The sequence below is a fragment of the Humulus lupulus genome, chromosome 7 (assembly GCF_963169125.1).
Source record: "Humulus lupulus chromosome 7, drHumLupu1.1, whole genome shotgun sequence".
NCBI lineage: Eukaryota > Viridiplantae > Streptophyta > Magnoliopsida > Rosales > Cannabaceae > Humulus > Humulus lupulus.
Genome location: NC_084799.1, coordinates 68081487 through 68093248, shown reverse-complemented (window position 1 = coordinate 68093248; position 11762 = coordinate 68081487). Strand labels below are relative to the sequence as shown.

General features: G+C 37.6%; 1 non-coding gene across 1 annotated transcript; it reads left to right on the top strand.

The window, feature by feature from the left end:
• The first annotated feature begins 4939 nt into the window (after positions 1-4939).
• On the top strand, positions 4940-5011 carry TRNAD-GUC (transfer RNA aspartic acid (anticodon GUC)). Its single transcript has one exon. It is a non-coding gene; the product is annotated as a tRNA-Asp (tRNA).
• Positions 5012-11762: the final 6751 nt, after the last annotated feature.

The following is an 11762-nucleotide window of genomic DNA, read 5'->3' as shown; positions in this document are numbered from 1 at the left end:
GACTGATAAGTCTATCTCTGAGTAGATGACTGATAAGTCTATCTCTGAGGTCCCATGCCCTCCTAACCATGTGACGTATCAGTCACCTGAGCTTATAGCCCTGGCTCTATGTAACTAGCCTTCAAACTAGACAAGCGCTTTTGTTTTCATCAAAACTTCAGGTCGGTCAAGCATATCATGCTTATGTTGATAATGCTTATGTCGATTAGATCTAATCTTTTCGACTTGTGTCAAACACGCTAATACCATTCTTGACTCATAAGCCAATACCATACTAACAGTGCCCAGTATCACTACCGAACTTGACTAATAAGTCACAACTTCACAATCAATACTGACACCATTGTCGTTGCTGACTAATAAGTCAGTACCATACATAGATAAGCAAAGTTTCTATGCATTTACTATGCAATCAATGTCCATATATAGAGCACTAGATCTAATCTTTTCGGCTTGTGTTAAACACGCTAATACTGTTCTTGACTCATAAGCCAATACCATACCAACAGTGCCCAGTACCAATGCCGAACTTGACTAATAAGTCACAACTTCACAATCAATACTGACACCATTTTCGTTGCTGACTAATAAGTCAGTACCATACACAAATATGCAAAGTTGCTATGCATTTACTATGCAATCAATGTCCATAAATAGAGCACTCAACATGCCTCATCAACAATTACCAGTATAATTATAACCATGCATCTTCAAACATCCAGATATAAGGCATCCAGCATGCTTAATCGATAACCACAATCATAATCATAATCATGCACAATTACAGAGACTCAAGCTCTGATCAATTCCGTATTCAAAATTCATGCCATGCCATAACCACATGTATCATATGCATCTCATGCATCACATACTGGGTGTCGTTTTCTTTCCTTTGGTCCAAGCACAGGTTACCAATAAATGATCCACAAGCACGATCCTATTTCCAAGCCCCTAGCGATAACCTAGTCACAACCATAAATGTTGTTTCAATGAGTTCAAGTTCCAAAACGCAATCCCGAGGCCAAACCCGCGCTCTCAGAACCTCCAATCCCACCAAACAGGGTGGTGAAATCATCCCCCGAGCCCTAGGGTTAAAACCCCAAAAAGTACCAAAAAACCAAGATCTGAAGACTGTGTAGCGCTACAGCACTACCTATTATAGTCAACACTTCAACCCCTAAATAGACAACCTAGTGTTGTAGTGCTACCAAACTAACGCTACAACGCTCAAACCAGAATTCTGGGTTTCTAACTTCGCATTCTTCGAGCTTCAAAGCTCCAAATCCGACCCCAACAGGTCCCGAGTCCCTCAAAATAACATTTTAATCCCCCAAACAGTTCACCGAATAGTTTAGTAATATTAAAACATAAAAAAAATACCCAAAATCCCCATAGGAACTCATAATCTAAGTCTTGAGTTTGTAAAACTCAAGAACACCAAGAACAGAGAATAAACTTAGGAATTCAAAGCTTAAATTAACTCTGATTATGTCGTTTCTTGCTAAATCCTCCAACTAATAAGCTTCTAATCTTCCCTAGAATTGCTATGCCTCAATCCTTGCTTGAATCCGAGTCCTAAAACTCAAGTTTCCTTCGAAAGTGTGATCGGGTGTCGAAAAGGGAACGGGAGGAAGAGAGAACGTTTTGAACGTTCTTTTATAATTTTAATAGGTTACTTCAAGATTAAGTAACCTCAAGCAAATCCTAATGCTCAGGGTCCCGAAAACGCCCTCGGGATAAAATAGTCAAAATTCCCAGAATTTCCCCTGATCTCACTAACTCCCAATTTATCATCAAATATTTATTTACATTACCCAATATCCCGGTAATGTTCTAAATACCCCTTGACTCACTCCGAGTCAAGTATAAATCCCGTTGTGACTTTCTTACTAGCTTGCCTCCTAGGATCGTCTTGTGCTGAGTAACCCTAGCATAACCAAATAATAATGAAGTACCACACACATACCACATATATGCCAAATATACCCAAAATGGCCAAAATATGAAAATTGCCCAATTAAACAGAAATGGGCCCCCATGCATATTTAATACACCTAAACATGCATATCCAGTCATATTATAATATAACTCACATATTCACGTAATGATACACATAAATATCACATAATCATATAATCATATAATTCGAAGATTTGCCATCCTAGCCCCCTAATCAAGGCCTGAAGCCTTATTAGGAAATTTGGGTCGTTACAACTATCCCCTCCTTACAGAAATTTTGTCCTCGAAATTTATCTGAACAACTCAACACATGAGTCTCATCTACACATGTTCCTTGCCATGAATAATATGAAATACATTGTATACTACTAACCGTGCCAAAGCTAAGGCCAATCCAAAGGCAACCTGACTGATCCTATCCAAGATTTCTAATGGTCTTACTAATCTAGAGCTCAACTTACCATTATTTCCTTACCTCTTTCCATGGTGACATTCTAAGGAAGATGCAATCTTCCACCTGGAACTCCATGTTCCTGCATTTCAAATTATCATATCTTTTCCATTTACTCTAAGAAGTGAGCATCCAAGCTCTAACCTTTCAATAACCTCAATGGTTCTCTGAACTACCTCAGAATCCAAATAACATCTCACCCATCTCATTCCAATGAATGGGTGATATACATTCTCTACCATATAGCATCTCATAAGATGCCTCTCCAAATAACTGGATAACTCCCTCTCTGATTTACCATTAGTCTGAGGATAATAAACTGTACTAAACTCCAACTGTATAATCATCGCCTTCTGCAGCCTTCCCCAAGACTTGGAAGTAAAAACAGTGTCCTCATCTGATAAGATAGACAAGTGTTGTGAAAATTAATCTACGCAAGTGCACGCAATCATCAACAAGTAATATAGTAATAAGTCGAGTATCGTCTCCACAGGGATTATAAATTAAAGTACAATGTAAAACCAGCTAATTACAATTTAGAAATTTAAGAAACTGAATTGAGTGGTTGTTGAAACTAAAATAAAATGAAAGAAATTAAAATATGCTTAAAATTAACCACAAGTTCTAGAGAAATAACAGCAAGAAGAATTATCAATGGAAAAATTGGACTTGAATAGCTAAATCCCCCTATGTCAAAAACTACCCAGAATGCTATAGCATTAAATTTAGCAAATCGCACCAGAGTTAACTAGAATTCCCAATGTGCTCACCAGATTTTTCCAAAACTCGTGAATATAGTTCTACCATCCAATTAAATATATTCCTATATTAAATCAGACTTAAGAACACAAATAACAGCACCAATTCTCAAAAGTTATGCAGGGCAAGTAAAATATTCCTATTCTACTCACTAAGAACAACCTAACAATGGTTATGCTCTTGCATCATTCAAGTACAAACTACTACATTCAACCTTTCCAGAATTAAATATAGCTTAATAATCTGCCATTGTTGGCCAAACAACAACAAACAATAATCATGAACAACACTTGAATGAACAATGGCGAATTTACGTAAATATGCATTTAAACTTTAATAACTATGACATAGGGTTCTTTAACCATTCAAGTCTCAAAAAGCTTAGCTCATAGCTAAATTAGTATCCAAAATCTGAAATGGAAAATTGATATCCATGAGTTCTAAAATAGCTATTCTAAATTAGGAACTACAAAAATTAAAGAAGAAGAGTAAATGGGACAAATCCGATATAGTTGGTGTGTGAATCCTCCTTGTCCTTCTCGTTCCCCTTCAACAATTGTACTTCTCTATATTTTTCTCTCTGTTTTTCTGTACTTTTTCTTCTGGTTATAGTCCTTCAATGGCTGCCCCTAAGGTGATACGGCTCGTTCTCTTCTTTTTCCAAATTAGGGTACAAAAATATCATCCTCCAATTAGAAAGCCCATCTTATTTTCCTCCACTTAGGCCCACTAAATTGGACCACTTTTCTGCCCAAAAATAGCTCCAGCTGGCACCAGTTATGGACCCATGCCACCTGGCCACGAATTAAAAAGAAATGACACAGCTGCCTTTAATTTCCACGTCAGCAAGTGAGCTCCAGCATGCTGCAGCATGAATTTTAGCAATCTGGAAAGTTTCAGCTTTTGCTTCCAAACCAAGCTTCCAATTTTTCTTCTTCAATCCTTCCATGGATCGCTTGATTCCCTTTTTACACAGAAAACTAGAACAAGATTAGTTATTTAATTCCAATTTAAACCCAAAATATTGTAAGACTCCAATATTAGATCAACTAATTATATAGATAGATAACAACTTAAAATTGACAAACAAACACCAAAATCATCACTCTTTTTATGCATAATTAAGTGTAAAAGTCAAATAAATAACTCTATATCATAGAGTTATCACACCCCCAAACTTAAAACATTGCTCGCCCTCGAGTGATGACTCAAAAAGAAAGAAAGAAAAAAAAAAAAAAAAACACACACACACACACACAACAAAACCGACTCAATCAACAACACACACACTCAAGAGGATATGCTTTCTTAGGATTTAGCTTAGCAAAGGAAATGCTCTCAGAAATTTATTAAAATGATGGTGGAATATGATGATGATAGTGATGAGTGTGCCTCTTGCCAATGCTCTCAATCAAATCTCGAGTGCTAATGATGCCACAAATGCATATGCCAAGTGTTCCCACCAATAGAATGTGCATAAACCTTCCCAAACAATCTTGATTCCCTAGAAAAAATTACACCTCGATCCTAAAGCTTAATGCTTGCTTCCATATGTTGACTTAGTGAGACCCTCTCCACTAATGTAGACTAACACTACACCCAAGATCAATAGGACTTTAACTAGCTTATAATGTTTGGCTTAGGCTAGGGTAGGATAAAAGGTAGTATCTTCGGCTCAAAATACCCTACACATCTCAATTTATCTAGGATCAATTACAAGCTCACAAACAATTCCCCAAAGAATCACCCACAATATTGACAGTTTTTGGCGTCGTTGTAGTATAGTGGTAAGTATTCCCGCCTGTCACGCGGGTGACCCGGGTTCGATCCCCGGCAACGGCGCCAAAAACTTGTTGTGAAAATTAATCTACGCAAGTGCACGCAATCATCAACAAGTAATATAGTAATAAGTCGAGTATCGTCTCCACAGGGATTGTAAATTAAAGTACAATGTAAAACCAGCTAATTACAATTTAGAAATTTAAGAAACTGAATTGAGTGGTTGTTGAAACTAAAATAAAATGAAAGAAATTAAAATATGCTTAAAATTAACCACAAGTTCTAGAGAAATAACAGCAAGAAGAATTATCAATGGAAAAATTGGACTTGAATAGCTAAATCCCCCTATGTCAAAAACTGCCCAGAATATTATAGCATTAAATTTAGCAAATCGCACCAGAGTTAACTAGAATTCCCAATGTGCTCACTAGATTTTTCCAAAACTCGTGAATATAGTTCTACCATCCAATTAAATATATTCCTATATTAAATCAGACTTAAGAACACAAATAACAGCACCAATTCTCAAAAGTTATGCAGGGCAAGTAAAATATTCCTATTCTACTCACTAAGAACAGCCTAACAATGGTTATGCTCTTGCATCATTCAAGTACAAACTACTACATTCAACCTTTCCAGAATTAAATATAGCTTAATAATCTGCCATTGTTGGCCAAACAACAACAAACAATAATCATGAACAACACTTGAATGAACAATGGCGAATTTATGTAAATATGCATTTAAACTTTAATAACTATGACATAGGGTTCTTTAACCATTCAAGTCTCAAAAAGCTTAGCTCATAGCTAAATTAGTATCCAAAATCTGAAATGGAAAATTGATATCCATGAGTTCTAAAATAGCTATTCTAAATTAGGAACTACAAAAATTAAAGAAGAAGAGTAAATGGGACAAATCCGATATAGTTGGTGTGTGAATCCTCCTTGTCCTTCTCGTTCCCCTTCAACAATTGTACTTCTCTATATTTTTCTCTCTGTTTTTCTGTACTTTTTCTTCTGGTGATAGTCCTTCAATGGCTGCCCCTAAGGTGATACGGCTCGTTCTCTTCTTTTTCCAAATTAGGGTACAAAAATATCATCCTCCAATTAGAAAGCCCATCTTATTTTCCTCCACTTAGGCCCACTAAATTGGACCACTTTTCTGCTCAAAAATAGCTCCAGCTGGCACCAGTTATGGACCCATGCCACCTGGCCACGAATTAAAAAGAAATGACACAGCTGCCTTTAATTTCCACGTCAGCAAGTGAGCTCCAACATGCTGCAGCATGAATTTTAGCAATCTGGAAAGTTTCAGCTTTTGCTTCCAAACCAAGCTTCCAATTTTTCTTCTTCAATCCTTCCATGGATCGCATTAAGCAAACCAGCATTGTTAGAAATACTAGAGAAACTATATGCTAGTATATTCAGGTGGAGACCTGAACCCCATTGGTTACACTGATTCTGATTTTAAATCAGACAGAGATAGTCAGAAATTGACTTCTGAATCAGTGTTTATTGTTGGAGGAGGAGCATTAGTTTGGAGAAGCATTAAGCAAACCAGCATTGTAGACTCCACCGTGGAAGCCGAGTATATAGCAGCTAAGGAAGCTCTGTGACTTAAAAAGTTCTACTCCGATCTGAAAGTAGTTCCAGAAGTGGAGAAACCACTTGTTCTTTACTGTGACAACAGTGGAGCAGTGGCTAATTCTAAAGAACCAAGAAGCCACAAGAGGGGAAAGCATATAGAGCGCAAATACCAGTTAGTCAGAGAAATCGTACATAGAGGAGATGTGTCCATTCTGAATTCGTATCAGAACACATCCTGGCAGACCCGCTTACGAAGACGCTTCCTGCAAAGCAATTCGAGGGTCATGTACATAATATGGGATTGAGATAAATGCCTCACTTGCTTTAAGTACAAGTGGGAGATTGTTAGGAGTGTGTCCTAAAAGCATGTAAAGACATTTGTTTTTCTGTGAATAAATAAATACAATGGTTTATTATTATTGTTAAATTATTGTTTGAATAATTTTGTAAATATCCGAAAAATTCCATATTCATTATTGAGGATGTGATCTTGTATTAGTACGAGAGAATTAAGATCACATGAATGAATAAAAATAGTCAACAACAACAAATTAAAGTTATGGAATTCTTTAATTGGAGTTGTAAGTACGGTTCACTGAGTATCATAATGATACAAATATTCTAGATTCGGATTATTGATGTGGAAAGACATCTCGGTAAAGGTGCTTTATATAATATTATTATGTATGACATGGACCAATATGAATTAAAGTCTTTATCCAAAAACCATTTAATAATAAAGACTTGTAATTCATATCATAACTGATGATCATTTATAGATCAACCTAAATCTTGAGTGTTCATGAACTCCTGTTCATGTTTATTAAATCTTTTGATTCCTTCGTTAAGGTCTCTTCAAAGAATGAGGCTAATGACTTTTGTTTTGGAGATTTAATATCATGGATGGCTGGGAACATGTATCAACAATACGAAATCTAATCTTTCCTAACGGATCGTATATTAGTTCCCTTAAGGGTTAATTTTGGAACTGAATGATTTTGAGCTCAAATCTATAATTAGATTATAGATTAATTATTCACTAGTGAATTAATGGTACTTAAGGAATAAGAAGTAAATTAGAAAGGTAAAATGGTAATTCTTCCATTCTAATTTATGAACTAATTAATTAGAGGGTTGAACTATTGTAAGATGGTTATATCAATGGACGACTTAAGAAAAGATTTCTGTAAAAGTATATCTATAACATAAAGAGTGCAATTCTGAATTTATAGTGGAGTAATATCATAATTAATAAATTAACTATTATAATGAAAGAGTTTAATTATTTAGTTTCAATTTATTGGAGCTTAATGTTATTGGTCCATGGTCCTCGAAATGGCTCAAACAAACACTAACAAAGGTAAATACAAAAATGGGCAAAAAGGACTTATGTGATAAGTAAAATATTTTTCTATGTATCAAACATAATTATTGTTTAATTATGTGTAATTAATTAATTATATGATTTAACAAAAATATAATTAATTTTGAATTAATTTATTTTTGGGATTTTTGGTATTTAAATAATAATAAAAATTGGGAAAAATCACATGCCATCATTGGCATGTGATACGCGTGTAGCACAGTGCACAGTCACTGTGCTACACGCATAAGAGACTGTAATCAGTTTCTAGGTTCCATAATTTTAGTTATTTAAATATTAAATAAATAATGAGATATTATAATTTGATTAAAATATTATTATTTAAACAAAAATCTGATAACTGATTAGTTATTTTCAAATTGTTTAAAATAACTAAGATTTTATTTTAATATATGGGATATATTAAATATAGGATATCAGTTTTACAGAACGTAACTTTTCAGGGATAGAAAAATATCTAGAAATCTCTCTCAGAGAAAGAGAACAGTGATACAAACAAAAGTCACTGTTCTTCACAAAATCTAGGTCTAAACTTTATCAGATCTCATGTGTTTAGAACATCTCATAAATAGTTTTTTGCCTATTGTTTGTATAGCAGCCCACACTCGTTCTTTGTGTGTTGAGAACATTTTGGAAGATCTTGGTGTGAGATCTCAAGGATTTAGCCATACAAAAAGATAGCAGCAAGTAAGGACCTGAGGTAATTTTTCTATTCATGTCTTTGATTCAATATATATATATGCATGTGAAGAAGTAGATCTATAAATCTTATGGGATTAAATTAACAATTTGATTGTTGTTCCGCTGCGTATAATCTCTGATTTGATCAATAAAAACCAACACCTATGACCTCAAAACCTTCTGAGGACAACCCTTCTAAAAGAAAGAAAATGAGTGGAATAATCCCGAGGCGGAAAGGGGAAAGGTATTTCTCCGTATACATGGTGTATACCAAGCTCAATGAGTCTCGAGAGAATACCTACCTGGCTAATGAAAACCAGGTCCTTTTCAGACGGCCTGACCCCATGAGAAACCAAAAGGCGAAAAGAGACTCCAACAATTACTGCAGATTCCATAGAGATATCAGACATACAATCGATGAATGCATGCAATTAAAAGATGAGATCGAAGGTCTGATCTCGAGAGGATATTTCAAGCAATATGTGAGAAATCAAAACCCCAATCAGGCTCCCACCAGCCAGAGGGAAGCAGCAGTACCACCTTCCCAGAATAGTAACTCCTGAGCAAGGGAGGACGAACGACCCCCTCCGATTGAAGGAGAAGATGTCATAACCATCTCGAGGGGACCACATATTGCAGGATCGGGCAGGAACGCCCAAATAAGATATGTGAATAAGCTGAAAACTGGTGACGGGTCTCCCTACAAACCCAAACCCAGAGCTCCAAAACAACAAAGGGTTGAATCTCAACCCATAACTTTTACTGAAGATGACGCATCCCATGTACAGTTCCTTCATAATGACCCGTTGGTCATAACCCTTCAGCTCGCGAACAAGAGGGTACACCGAGTCCTGATTGATAACGGGAGCTCAGTAAATATCCTCTACAAGGCCACTTTAGAAAAGATGGGACTCGCGCTTCATGACCTAAAGGCCTGTGCAACAACGTTGTACGACTTTTTAGGAGAATGGATTACCTGTATGGGATCCATTGAACTCCCCGTAACCTTGGGAGACTTCCCAGTCTCGACAACCAAGATGATGGAGTTCGTAGTGGTGGATCTTCCATCGGCCTACAACGTACTGCTCGGGAGACCTGTCCTAGTAGGTCTGGGGGCATTTTCGTCCGTTAGGCACCTGGCCATCAATTTCTCGACTTCTAGTGGCATCGGAACGCTGAAAGGAGACCAGCTCACGGGAAGGGAATGCTACAGCATTTCCGTGAGGGGAAAGAAGTAGACAAGTGCACAAACACTTGTAGTAATTCAAAGTAAGGATGGGACAGTCTTCAAGATAGACGAAGAGATCGATCCAAGAACAGAAGAAAGGGCTGACCTTGAGCCTCTAGAAGAGCTTGAAGAGGTTGATCCCCCAAAAACTGTGAAGGTAGGGAAAAACCTTCTGGAATAAACAAAGTAGAAATTAATTTTCTTCCTGAGGAAGAACCAGGATGTTTTCGCATGGTCACATTCGGACATTGTAGGGATAAGTGCGAATGTGATAAGCCACGTCCTTAACATTGATAAGAGCTTCCCCCCGAAGCAACAAAAATGTAGACTCATGGACGATGACAGGAAGAAAGCCCTGAAGGAAGAGGTCGACAGATTAAAGGCGAATCGATTTATACGAGACGCCTTCTACCCTGATTGGGTCGCCAACCTGGTACTAGTGCCAAAACCTAACGGAACATGGCAGACTTGTATTGATTACTCTTACCTCAATAAGGCATGTCCTAAGGACTGCTTTCCATTACCTCAGATCGACCAGCTCATAGATGCCACAGCTGGGCACGGACTTATGTCATTCATGGATGCTTATTCTGGATATAACTAGATTTCCATGCATGCCCCGGACCAAGAGCATACGAGTTTTGTGAAAGATAAAGAGTTGTACTGTTACAATGTCATGCCTTTCAGGCTCAAGAATGTTGGAGCCACCTACCAAAGGCTTATAAATATGATGTTCTCTGAGCAGATAGGTAATAACATTGAAGTGTATGTTGATGATATGTTGTTCAAATCTAAACATAACAACAACCATGTGGACGGCCTCGAAGAATGCTTCACTGTGCTACGAAAGTACAACATGAAGCTCAACCCCCAGAAATGCTCCTTTGGAGTATCGTCGAGGAAGATCCTGGGCTTCATTGTGAACACGCGAGGAATAGAGGTTAATCCTGACAAGATCCAGGCGTTAATTGACATGCCCTCACCTCGAAAACAAAAAGATGTCCAGAGTTTGACTGGACGGATGGCAGCATTAAGTAGGTTTATCTCGAAATCTACAGACCGCTGTCTTCCATTTTTCAACCTTCTGAGAGGGGGCAAAAAATTCGAGTGGACAGAGGAATGCGAGCTGGCATTTCAGGAGCTTAAGAAGCATCTCGCAGAACCTCCCATATTATCGAAGCCTATCACAGGAGAAATTTTGTACCTATATCTCGCTACAACCGAGCACGCCATCAGCGTCGTGCTCATCCGAGAAGACCAGAAGGTACAAAAACCAGTATACTATGTCAGCAAAAGGTTACTGGGGGAAGAATCGAGATACCCGTTAATGGAGAAGTTGACTCTCAACCTAATCCACTCATCTCGAAAGCTCCGACCTTACTTCCAAGCACACCCCATCCACGTGTTGACTGACCAACAACTATGACAAATCTTGTCGAAGCTAGAAGCCTCAGGTCGATTATTAAAATGGGTTGTTGAGCTCGGACAATTCGATATCACTTATCATCTGAGAACAACCATAAAAGGGTAGGCTTTGGCAGAATTCATAGTGGAATGTACTGGAATGACTGACGACGAAGTTATAACCCCAACCTGCGAGCTGTGGAAACTTTATGTCAATGGGTCCTCCAACGAGGATGGGTCGGGGGCAGGAATTATATTGATCACTCCAACTGGAAGTCAATTTCACTCCGCCTTAAGGTTTGGCTTCGAAGCATCTAACAACGAGGCTGAATATGAGGCTCTATTGGCCGGACTCCGAATAGCCAAGGAACTCAAGGCTAAGGTGATACATTGCTACAGTGACTCGTAGTTGGTGGTCAACCAAATTTTAGGGGAATATCAGGCTTGTGGCATAAGGATGGCCGCATATTTAGAAAAAAAAAATAGCACTCGAAAATTTTGAGTTCTATAGAATAGAGCAGGTTCCCC